This window comes from Populus alba, chromosome 11 (assembly GCF_005239225.2).
Source record: "Populus alba chromosome 11, ASM523922v2, whole genome shotgun sequence".
NCBI lineage: Eukaryota > Viridiplantae > Streptophyta > Magnoliopsida > Malpighiales > Salicaceae > Populus > Populus alba.
This window is the reverse complement of record NC_133294.1, coordinates 16,546,882-16,560,452: the sequence shown is the minus strand read 5'-3', so window position 1 is coordinate 16,560,452 and position 13,571 is coordinate 16,546,882. Positions and strand designations below refer to the sequence as shown.

The window sequence follows — 13,571 nt, the reverse complement described above, 5'->3', positions numbered from 1 at the left end:
GATCTGGTTGGCAGTGAACAACTTCCTGCAACTTTTATTCTTTTTCTCCAAGCTGCATTCATGATCACTGATCATCCTGCAAAGGAGCTGCAGGCTGTGACTCATCAGGCCTTGTGTATTTTGGTCAAGGTCCAATGACTTGGGCTACCTGCCAATACTGGTATTGTGGCTGCGCAGCCACAAATATTGTTATTTCAAATATTAAAACATTTTTTTACTGGTAGGGTTTATTACCAACTGTAGCCATGCCACATGTTTATAAGAAGCAACTCTTTATTATTTTTGTGATGAGAAAACCCATGAATAGTGAAGCATGGTTTTACTCTTCATGGGTTTTCTTCAATAATCAGTGAAGCATGCATTTACTGTTTTGGTTGGATCAGTCCGATTCAAAACTAAAAATATATTATATTAGGTTTTGACCCAACAAAATAAAATATATATATTATTTTTAATTGTGTTTTATTTGAAAAACTAGTGTTAAATATTATTCAATGACTCTATATAAATTAGACAGAGATCACTTGATGACATAGCATTTTGAAGAATTTGATCGCAATTTCAATTTTGTTCCTGATTATATTTTTATCTGATGTTGTTGTGCTCTTAAAAAATTTGTGAAAATTATAGTCCTTGTCAGATGTATTTCATACGTGATGGAATTGTAGATAGTTTAATGGAAAAATAAAAGATATTTTATATAAACTATTATTTATTTCATGATGTAATAGCAATAGTCAAATCAACAAATATTAAATTAAAACCATCAATATTAATATGTATTTTTAAAAAATTATTTATAACATCAATTTCAAAAGCATTATTAACCAAACACATTAAACTATTTTTTGTTCAACCCTCAATTTCAACTACAGTTTTAACCAAACATATATTTTTCCAAACCAACCTCAACTAAAAGTACTTTTTATAAAACAACTATTTTCAAACCACAACAGTTACCGCAATACCAAACACACCCCGAACTTCAAGGCACTGCAGGTAGGGCAGCCCTGTGGAGCATATCTGGAACACAGTGGAAAATCATGTTCTCTTAAAATTTAATTTTTTAATTTAGTTTTTTACATAAAATAAATTTGTTTTAATACATGTTTTCATATTGTTTTAATATGTCAATTTATTAAAAATAATTTTAAAAATAAAAAATATTTATAATAATATATTTCTAAGCGAAAAATTATTTTAAACCATGATTGCCTATTATAATAAGTATATTGACGCATAGTTTTTCTTCCGAATCTCATTTTCTTGTCGAGAAAGCCATTTCTACTTCGTATATGAAATCTTTTGAATTTTAGCAATCTAATTCTTACCAGCAAAACTTGCAGGTTATCATCCATGGAAATTCTTTGCAATGAAAAACTAGACCAAATTTAATGTTCTTTAGATGTAATTAAATTCCTTAACTGTTTTTTTAATAAAAAATAGACGCATGGCAAAAACATTAAAGCTTGAGTAAAGAATATAAAGTATAGTTCCAATAAACAAAACGTGCAACTCTCAAGGAGTGAATTGTAATTTATCATATATGCCTTCCATTCATTATGCATGATATATTATACAATAAACATAAAAGAAAGCGTAATTTCACGTTATTGTTTACCCTATTTTATATATATATATATATATATATATATATATATATATCTGTGTGTGTGCGCGCTCAAAAGGAAAAAGTTGGTAAGGATTATAAAAACAAATACTTCAACTTTTGAAATAATCTTAATATATTATAATTTTAATGTATAATAAAAAAAAACATTTTAAAATAATTTTTTGAATTTTATTGTTTACAATGTATATATTAAAATTACAAATATTTTTTTAAGACTAATCTGAATTAACTCAAATTAATCTAACTTTTGAGAGTGCTGATGAACTCAGTTTGATTTTAATAACTGTTGGTTTGAAATGCTTTTGGTCGTGAATACTTTTCATGCTATGAAATATTATTCTAAATATAAATATTTTTTGCTCACTTTTTTATTAACATCATTGATTAGCCTATAGCTTAGGAACTTTTTCCCGATTCTTTATAACAACCACATACAACTCTGCAGATGAAGATAGCAAGTCTGCTATAAAGTCTGCTTTCTACTATTTATGATCTTAAATTGCCATATTATTTTTTCACTTCAACATGGCTGATGAGGTGACACTGCTTGAATTTTCTGGGCAAGTATGAGTTGCAGTGAACAGCGACTCTGGAGCAAACGGAAAGAGTGATTTGCTTCTGCAATGAACCCAGTCTACAAGAAGATTCAGTTCTCGTCCACAGAGGAAAACTAACTTCTATCCTCATGAAGAGCTCGGTCCATGTTCTTGGATGATTTATATTGATAAAAAGGTATGGACATATGCCTTTAATCTTGCTAAAGTTCTCTGCCCCCCTTCGATACATGCATCTATGCTTGCGTGGAGGACAAATATATAATATCCTTTGCTACTGCTATGTTACAGTAATATCAATTATGTGCTGTAAAAATGAATTTCTCAGATATTATTCAAAATATTTTTATTCTATATTCAACAGCACTTCTTGTTATTTTTCCTTGTTTTTCTGCATCCCCTCCTTTCGAGGAAGAATCTAGCTAATGAATCCTGGTGGATAATAATTGTACGTGAGTAAATATCCTTGAGGACATTGTTTGTGCACACCCTTGAGTTTTGTGTTCTACTATATTCTGTTTATTATATTTTCCAACATTATTCTGTGGATATTTTTGGCATTTTACTTTTTTACCAATAATTAGGACTACATTTTTGTGATGAAGTGCTGTGAATCTTCAGGTAAATGATCTTTCTAGGAAGATTATAGACATCAAAAGGAGAAAGAAACTGGAGGCGGCAAAGAAGGGTTTTCTTGAATGCCTGAGTGATATATTGAGGGTTTAATTTATACCCATGTAAAAGGAATTAAACAATGGCAAACAAATGAAATTGCAACTGGATCTCCTCTGTACCACCGACAATACCAAGCTTTCCGGGCAAAGCAGCTGTAAAATCTAAGAAACTTTTAGTTTTTTTGTCAGAGTAAAAGAACACAAGATATTAGTTTCAAAGCTTTAATTTCATGGGAAGCACATTAATTATCATAGGCTTCGTTATGCTACACAGTGTTCTAGTACAGTTCTCACCGGACATAATAGAGAAATTGAAAAATCTGCATTTTATTTATATGCTTTAATAAAACTAAGCCACTCTCAATTCGCGACAACCTTCCATCTGCATCTCTCCTGCATGGATATTGATCCTGTCTTTGTCAATGGAAGGAGCTGTCCATACAGCAAGAAACCGTAGCCATATAGGTGCCGTAAAGTCTGTAACTCTTCTTTGGCTACATCAAGAACTCCTTTTTAAGTATCAGAGTCTGATGCACGGTCACCTCATTAATGTTAGTGTTTGTTTGCTTTGGTAGCTTTTGTAGCCCATTTCTATAATTTTTGATGATGTTTTTCTGGTATTGTTTTTTTTAATTCATTGTTTTTAATAATAATATTAATAATGTTATTATTAGATATTTGGTTTTTATTTTGTTATGTTCTTTGTTTTTTTTTCTTTTTCTTTTTATTAAAATTATATTTACAGCTCACAAGTCTGAATACATTACCATCTACAACTTTTCCACGTTATTTTTAAAATGTTTTCATTGATGTATATTTTACTAAATTTTAATTTTTATTGTGCTAGAGTCGGAAGATGCTCTAAAAAACTAGACATTTTCCCAAGAATAGGGTAGTTGACACGTGAGTAGTCATTTTCAAGAAAATGACAATAAATTTGATGTTTTCAAGAAAATGATCTGCAAGTTTATTTCAAAAAAGTTTCGAGCCAGTATTTGGTGGTTTCCACATCCGAGCTTCCCGTGACACTGAGATATGGACCCATGGCAAAAACAAATCGTATTTAAATTGACTTGAAATTACCAAAGCTATCCTTAGTTTTCTTCATGCAAAACCTGAAAAAGTTTCAAATTCCAAGGACACAACCTCCGATTTGATTTCCAATTTGATGATATCTCAGCAAATTTCAAATAGCTTGAAAAAAAATATTATATATAGAATAATTTGATTAATTTCATGATTTAGACAATTAATTCAATCTTTTTAACTAAGTTAAGATGGTTGGTAACTAGAATCTAGTATTTATTAAAAAACAATTTAGTGAATAAGGATTTTATGAAGTTTAAATAAAATATATTTTTAAAAAATAAAATAATATTTTAAAAATAAACTCTGAAAATAAATATATTACGAAGAACCTCCTTTCTAAAAGTTTCAATTGGTCTTTATTAACTTATCATCTTCTTTCTCAAGAGAAAAGATCAAAGAAAAATATCCTTGATCATAGAGAAAAAAAATATTCACTTGAATTATATGTTTAACTAAGTCCAGACAAGTTGAGTCTAACATATCATTAGACTGATACTGATTGTAAACAGCATATGGCTAAACCTAAAAAGAATTGGGTCTAATAGATTGTTATACCTAATATCTAGGCTCAACACTTGATCGAGTCCAAGAGAAATTGAGTCTATCAGACTTATTAAAAGATGGATTTAACAGATCACCAGATTATCATACCTTTTAGTGGATTATTTGTTTGACATATTTAACAATATTAGTTTAATTAAATTAATCCTCTGAGGAATATTATGTTTCCTGGCTCTATTTGACCTAAAATTTTACCATATATATTTTTTATATATCTAATATTTTTTTGTAAAATTTTAATTTTATCCAATATACATTTGAAAAATATGTTTCAATATCCAACAAAATTGTTAGTAAATATCTTTAATATCAAATTTAAAACGTGATTTAGTTCATATTAGTTAAATTTAATAAACTTGTAAAATTAAAAAAAAAAAAAAAATTATTAATTTTATTAATTTTACAAACGAGTTTAAGTCCGATTAGCACGTAAAAACTCACAACTCGCAATTTTTCCGGTTATAATTTCTCAAATTTATGAATAATATTTCATTTTGTCAGGGTAATTAACTCTGAGATTTCCTTTGTCTATTTTTCAGGAGTCATTGACTGGGGTTGGTGTGATGAGTTGAGACATAGAAAGCACAAACATGAAATGCGATATTGGTATCCAATTGCCCACTGGGCACTAGCACAGTACATTTTCTAACTTATTTATTTTCACCACAAATAATTTTTTTAAAAAAATAAATTGAAATTTTATTAAAATTCTAGTATAAACACAACACAAAACAAATATTTTAGGCACTGTTTGGAAACAGTGCATTGCGTTTTCACAAAAAACTTTTAAAAAAAAAAATTAATTTTTTTTTATATTTTAAATCGTTTTAATATGCAAATTTAAAAAAAATATTAAAAAAAATAAAAAAATTATATTTTAATATTTCAGCATTAAAATATTTTTAAAAAATAATAATAATCAAATTTCCAAATAATCATTATAAATGTGAATAAATGTTAATAGTATACTCAAGTAAAGAAGCACACACTTTCCAAAGACCGAACAAGAAATAACCAGCCCTCAAAGTCCTACTAAAAAATCTATATTCCTCTCTTTCTTTCTTTTTTTATTTTTTTTCTTTTTGTAATATCTCTAGAATCAACTTGGCTACTTAGCTAATTCAAATAGAATGGATTTGATATTGTTTATAATCTTTGATAATTAAACGGATTTGACTTGAGATTCGAAGACAAAACTGTGAATTGTAAATTCTCAGGGGAAATACAATATTTGATGTCATAAGAAATGATTGCAAGTTTTTTTTTTCTTTTTTGAAGTTTCGAGCCCAGATTTGGTGGTTTCACATTCGAGCTTCCCATGACACCTGGACATATGGAACATGGCAAAAACAAATCGTATGTAAATTTGACTTGAATTACCAAAGCTATCGTAAGTTTTCTTCACGGCAAAAACTGAAAAGTTTGTTGGCAGATTATTGCTTAATTTGAATAATAATAACAAACATACTCTCGTTATCATTAATTTTACTTTCCCTACACAATCCCCCTAATAAAATATATATAGCGTGAGAGACATAATATGAATTCCGGTGATAATTTCTCAAATTTATGAATAATTATCTCATTTTGCCAGCGGTAATTAACTCTGAGATTTCGGGAATCATTGACCGGTTGGTGTGATGCAGTTGAAGACATAGAAAGGAACAAACATGAAATAAATGATATGCATATATAAGATTTTACTACTCTCCACTGTCAAGAGCACAGCATTCTGGAAAGCGAGAAAAAACTATCTGTGATTCAGTTCTACTCCTTTTCACAACAACAATGGCTGGATGAGGTGACACTGCTGGATTTCTGGGCAAGCCCTTTTGCATGAGAGTGAGAGAATGAGCATTGCAGAGAAGGAGTCAATATGAGTACAGTGAACAGGACTTGAGGGGACAAGAGTGCATTGCTTCTTCAGGATGAACCCAGTCTACAGAAGATTCAGTTCTCGTCCAAGAGGAAACCAGTTTTGCGAGGTCCCTTATTATTGTTCAGATATTGATGATGTGTGAGAGGGACAGAGGCTCCTTTGCTACCTTCTGATCCTTATGAAAGAGCTCAGTCCATGTTCTGGCTGATTTTATTGATAAAAAGGTATGGAATATATATATAACACGCACACCTTTTATGATTTTACTGATTTTGTTGATATGTTTTTTACTGTAATATCATTTTTGTGCTGTAAAAATGAATTCTTTGAGGTTATTTCAAAATGTTTTTATTTTTATTGGAAAGCGTTTTCAAGATTATTTCAAAATGTTTTTATTTCTTATCAGAAATAAAAATATTTTTACATCCCATTGTTAGAAAAACACAAAATATCACTGAACTCAAAACACTTGAAACTTACTGGATTTTCTAGCTGGTATTCGGTCCTTGTTGTTTTTGGCATTCCCTCCTTTTCGAGGAAGAACCTATTGAATCCTGGTGGATAATAATTTTATGTGGGTAAATATCCTTAAGGAACATTGGTTGTGCACGTCTAATTAGGTTTTGTGTTCTGCTATATTATTTTTTGAGAAGTGCTGTGAATCTCCAGATACATGATCTTTCTAGGAAAATATGGACAACAAAAGGAGAGAATGGAGGCGGCAAAGAAGGGTTTCTTTGAATGCCTTGAGTTTATTGGAGGGAGAACTAGGAGAGAAGCCTTATTTTGGAGGTCAGACTCTGGGGTATGTGGATATTGCCTTTCTTCTCTTTCTGTTGCGGGTTTTCTACTTATGAGACCATCGGAAACTTCAGCATCGAAGCTCAATGTCCCAAGATCATTGCATGGCTATGACAGGTGCCTGAAAAAGAGAGTGTAGCCAGTCTCTTGCAGAACCTGGAAAGGTCCACGAGTTGGTTTTGGAGATAAGGAAGAGCCTTGGTTTGATTGATTACAAGGATATGGTCAAAGGCAGTATGTTGTTTTTTTTTTTGGTTTAATAAGTAGTTCATGTTGGAGTTGTTTCTGTTACGAATAATATTGAACTTTCTGTAATTCTGGTGGCACTTGGCTTGCTCCTTGGTTGACTAGGAACTGGATATGTCCAGACAGCTTCAATCTTATTTGTTTGTGATGTGTGCTTTGCACGCTTTTCCTTGAATCTGACTAGCTGCCGTTTCTTGGATCTGAAACTAGTTGTGTTATTTGTATTTGATTTGCTAATTTTTGCTCGGAAAAGGGAAGGTTTGAGAATTTATTAGATTAATTTGGACACTCAACGCACAACAGAAAAGCCTCATGTTAATGATGGAAAGATTTGGCATTCCAATGATATAATATTATATATCTCAAGTGAATTTTCTTTATACCAAGTTTTAGTAGTTCAATCACATTACAATACAAAATAAACTACAACTCATGGTTTTCTGTTTTCTTGTTGATGCTCGAAAAATCAAAAGAAGGGAAAGAACACTAGAGCAGCAAGGGTAGGCAAAGCATATATTTTTTAATTTCTTGTTATTATGATCAATCATATATCTGATCAATCCTTAAATTCGAGTCATAAAACGGGATTGATCATCGTTTTATTGTGTCACGTATAACGCAAATTCTAATGTCCCTAAATTAGCAGAATACTTCGAGGTCTCAATCAAAACAAAATTCGAGTAAAGGGTTTGTTTATCTATTCATGTAAAGGAAACAATGGGCCAAACAAAATGAAAATTCCAAGTGGAGTGATCTCCTCTGTACCAACCCGAACAATGCCAAGCTTTCTGGAAGAAGCAGCTGTAAAATCTAAGAAACTTTCAGTTTTTTTGTCACAGTACAAATAACACAAGATATTAGTTTCAAAGCTTCGTTTTGCTACAACAGTGTAATTGTGTTTCGCGTGATTGAAAAAAAAAATTATTAGTTTTAAAGCTTTTTCATTTGCGAATCACAACTTGCATCACAGAAGCACTGCGTAGTACTGTTCTCCACTAGCATCTGGTCGTGGTTTGAGACCAGACATCGACAAATAGAGAATTGAAAATTAATCTCCATTTTATGCTTTAATAAAACTAAGCCAGTCTCAATGTCAAACCCTTCCATCTGCATGGATATTGATCCTGTCTTGTCAACTGGAAGGAGTCTCCACTTCCTAGGCACATCCAACCAAAGAAACCGTGCCATTAGTGGTGCCAGGCCTGATAGCCATGAATTCTGCAACTTTTCTTTTGGCTACATCAAAGAACTCCTTTCAAGTATGGCTACGCGAGTCATCTTAAATGTGTTAGTGTTTATTTGTTGTGGATGGCTTGTGTAGTTCCTCCAGGTATTGTTAATGACGTTCTTAGAATCGTTGATTTTTTCCTATGATATTAATGATGTTATTATTAGATCTTTAATCTGACTACATGGTCTTATTTCCTCCTTTTTTTTATTTCTTTTTTTCTTTTTTTTTAATTGAAAATTATGTCAGTCTATTTTATTTTGAAGAGGAGTACTAGAATGATATTTATATCTCACAAGTTATAAATATTCATCCGCAACTCTCCATGTTATTTTTTAAAATAATTTTCTCTAAATTTTAGTTTTATGTGCTAGAGTCCGAAAATACTCTAAAAAACTAAACATATTCAGTCAGACAAGAAATAGGGTTGTTGACACGTGAATGGTCAGTTCGAAGAAAATGACAATAATCTGATGTTCACAAGAAAATTCTTTGCATGCATATTCGTTATCAAATCATCTAGGCACCAGCTAACAACTAACTATGAGATTTCTTGTCTATTTTTCAGGAAATCATTGACTGGTTGGTGTGATGTAGTTGAAGACATAGAAAAGGAACAAACATGAAAAGCGATATGGTATCTAATTAATTGCCACAGGCAGTACTAGCACAGCACATTTTCCACTTATTATACTTCCGCCACATCTCTTCTGCAAAGATACATATGCTATAAAGATTCCTACTTCTCCACTGTCAAGAGCACAGCCATTCTGAACGGCGAGAAAGAACTATCTGTGATTCAGTTTTACTCTTTTCAAGCACATGGCGCTGATGAGGTGACACTGCTGGATTTTGGCAAGGCCCTTTTGTATAAGAGTGAGAATAGCGTTGGCAGAGAAGGGAGTCAAGTTAATGAGTACAGTGACAGAACTTGAGGGACAAGAGTGCATTGCTTCTCAGATGAACCCAGTCTACAAGAAGATTCCAGTTTCGTTCCACAATGGAAGCATCAGTCTGTGAGTCCCTGATTATTGTTCAGTATGTTGACGATGCATGGAAGGGCAAGGCCCCTCTTCTGCCTTCTGATCCTTACCAGAGAGCCCAGTCCAGATTTCTGGGCAGATTTTATTGACAAGAAGGTACGTTGATGGGAACTGGACTTCGCAAGTCTTTTGTTCTAGCTAGGTGCTGTTTAATTAGTCCGCTTTTACAATATGGAGCTGTGCTATGAATCTTAATTCAGGTATTTGAGATTACTTAAGAAGATATGGACAACGAAAGGAGAAGAACTGGAGGGAGCAAAAAAGGATTTTATCGAGTGCCTCAAGCTGCTGGAAGGAGAGCTCGGAGACAAGCCTTATTACGGCGGAGAGAACTTGGGTATGTGGATGTGGCGTTCGTTCTTTCTACTGCTGGTTTTATGCCTATGAGACTGTGGAAGCTTCAGTATATAGAGGCAGAGTGTCCAAGATCATTGCATGGCTAAGAGATGCATGCAAAAAGAGAGTGTATCCAGGTCTCTCGAAGACCCAAAAAAGGTGTTGTAGAAGTTTTGTTTCGTCTTGGAGCTCAGAAGAGTTTGGGGTGGATTAAGAGGAACACAAATGCATCGTGAGCAGACGATCAGTATAGTTCCTCATGGTGGAAGTTGTTTTTTCTTTCGAATAATGGGAGGTTCGTGGGTGCTCTCTTCTGTTGTTGTTCATTTGATTGCTGGAGCATGGAGCATGGGAGCACTTCGTTGTGACTCGGCCTTGGCAGAGTTGTGGAGTTGTCTTCGGCTCTTTGGCTCTCTTGTCGTTCTGTTAATTTTCACTATTTATTAAAAAAGTGGTTGAGATTATTTTACTGCACAGGATTATTACTGAAACTCGTTCAAATCGTATTTTATTAAAATATAAAAATTATTTGCTTTGAAATTTAATATTTTTAAATAAAAAATATTTTAATGGTGCTAAGTTAGAAAATTCTAGTCATCACCGGGTGTTTTGTTCTTTGTAAATGAGAATTGAAGAGACATTACAATTTAATTTTTTTGAAGTACTAGTTATATTTCGTTAAATCTTGAATATTTTTTAAAAAAAACATCTTTTAATAAGTTTTTTAAAGGTTCATTAAATAATCTCATGGTTCATGCCTTTGTTTTTCATAATGTATAATGGAACAAACTAATTACATAATAAAAATCCCTAGTAAATAGAATAATTAGAAGGATAGCGTTCTAACTCTACTGCCTCAAAATAGGCGTAGATGATGGATCTCCTAACAAACAAGGTGATTGACATAGCAGAACTTACGAGATTCTCTTGATTTTGTAGTTGCCCTCAAAATTATTTGACATTACTAGTTTTATACTCCCTCGTTAATTCTGGGGATTTGAATCCTGAGAAGTTGTGAGTTAGAGACGATTACTGATTATTAGTTGATTTGCAAACGAATTTTGTCCATGTCTGCCTAAAAAACACATGGAATGATCTTGTTTCCTTCCGAATTCAACAGTTGAAAGCATCCTCATGCATATCTGGCCATACACGAATCTGTTGCCTACAACATGATGAATAATCGTAGCAAAACTTCATCGATTGATTGATTGATTGACTACCTTGATGTTTGGGGTGATACTGGAAAATCTGTGGTGCAAACTAAACGAAAATTTTTCTCTCTAGCTGAAGTTGATGAGAATTACCAAGGCAACTGGTAGGGGCAGGGACAAAACACAAATCACCAGAGGAACTTGTACAATAGGGCACAGTTTACCAGTGCCCGTGCCACAGAGAACAGTTCAAATACTCCATCACTATGGTAAAGAACTAAAGAACACCATGCCCGTAACCAATGAGGACAAATAGCTAGACTTTGGAAATCATGATTCATTAACTTAGAAATGCCAGCAATAATAACAGGGGAATTGATCTGCAGGGTAATATCATGGATCTCCAAAAGCTTGTGACTCTTCTAAAACGCCATGTCCAATTTGATTTTCATGACAACTATGCTATGACCTGATTGAATCTCTTTGACTGATCTTGAAGCCTCACTCTATTGATGATTGCGAACAACGCATAGACTTTTAATGCGGCAATTGACGAACTTAGAACACTGACCTCTTGACATCAAATCTCAAAGTCCTCAAGAAAACCATGAGTCAAATTAGGAAGAAGATATTGAGGCAATGACATATATTCACATGCTCTGTTGCCTCAGATGTTAAAACAAATGCTTTGGCCGTAATCTTTTTTGTGAGGAATCTCCATCTCTCCACAGAAATCATTTTCCCACCAACCCCATCTTCTTTTAGGGATTAGTCTCTGCATTAGTAAGGAAAACACAAATATTTGCTTGCTGATTTTCATACATCAAGGCAAACAAACAATGCCCTGAAAACCTATCTACATATTGAATTAGGAGGATCAATCAAATTGGCCTTTTAGTAGATGCATGTAGCTACAAGAACCGGATGCATATGACATGATTCCAAATATCAAAATTTACAATAAGAAACTGCCTCGTCCTAGAGAGAAGTTGGAGATCACTAGCGAAAATTAATTCCATCAAGTCTATGCTGAGAAAATTTGAAGCATAACAATAAGTTAACCAAATCCATCCATGAACATTCTTTCCTTGGGGACCTTCATGGAATGCAGATTGATCCGTGAGAAAGTACATTGACACAAAGTTTCAAGATGAATCAATGAGTTCTCTACACATTTCAAAACAAGACACATCAAATCAATGAGTTTTCTGCGTATCAATTACTGCATAAACAGGAAATTTCCAAAACTCCAGACTGATATTTCAACCCTGGACTGGCACCTACTCAGCCATGAAATGTTATAAGAGACTGCCAATGAAGCATCAAAGTGATTGCTGACAACCTAGTTGGTAATGGACAGCAAACAAGCCAACACTCTTTCCCAATATTGGTGATCAACTACAATCCATCTCAAGTAAAGTCAAAAAGCTCAACCAATATGCTAACCAACAACAAATCCATTAATCTCTAACATTCTGGTGTTCATTTTAATTAGATTGCTATGATGTAGTGGAAACATTACTTCTATTTTCTTTCACTTTTCCACCCTCTCAGCAACCAAAAGAAAACTAAAAATAAAAGAAAAGGAAAACTACATGGATTCCTCGAGCTGTTTCAACTCCTCTTTCTTCTTCAATTCCTTTTCATACTCTCTCAATCTCTCCTTCATCTTTTCCTGTTACAAAACAAACAAAAACAAGCAAACCCCATGTTACTAAAATCATAACTTTTTCACTTTAACAAACTTTGAATTCCAAAAAGTTCCATCTTTCTCAGTAAACAAACAGAAGCTCGAAAAAGATAGAAAAAGAAGTTTTAACCTTGTAGCTGACTTCCACCCGGTGCATAACATAGAACCCAAGAGCCCCACCAAAGAATTGTTCCAGTTTATGATCCCTTACATAACCCCATTTCTGTATTCAACGCCATTTTCTTTTCTCTTGCTTTCTCTGTAACCAAACACAGGGCTTCTTGGTCACTGCTTTTGTATTCTCTTGGCGATAAAAGCGCACCGTTTTTAGGAAAGGAGATGTCAGAGGCTATCGATGTGGCAGCAGACGCGGTGGGGTGGGAGTGACGGTGCTGATTTATTTGGCGGTGGTCTGGTGGTGGCAGAGCGGTGGTCTTAGTGGATGATCTCTGTTTATAGATTAGAAAAAGTTGGTAAGCCTAACATACAATGCGCTCAGAGCCCTTTACAACCAATATGGCCTATAAGAGCCCAAAGTGAATAAATTATTTAGGATATAGAGGTGAAATGACGTTCTCCAATTCAATGGATCTCCTGGATTTACTTGTAATATATATATATGTGTGTGGTGTGTGTGCGTGTGTTTGTGTGTGTGTGTGTGGTTTTTTTCTAAGGATTATATT

At 33.2% G+C, this 13,571-nt stretch overlaps 2 pseudogenes; both read left to right on the top strand.

The window, feature by feature from the left end:
* The first annotated feature begins 2,158 nt into the window (after positions 1-2,158).
* On the top strand, positions 2,159-7,712 carry LOC118031453 (probable glutathione S-transferase; annotated as a pseudogene).
* Positions 7,713-8,527: 815 nt separating this feature from the next.
* Positions 8,528-10,491, top strand: LOC118031274 (probable glutathione S-transferase; annotated as a pseudogene).
* The last annotated feature ends 3,080 nt before the right edge of the window (positions 10,492-13,571 follow it).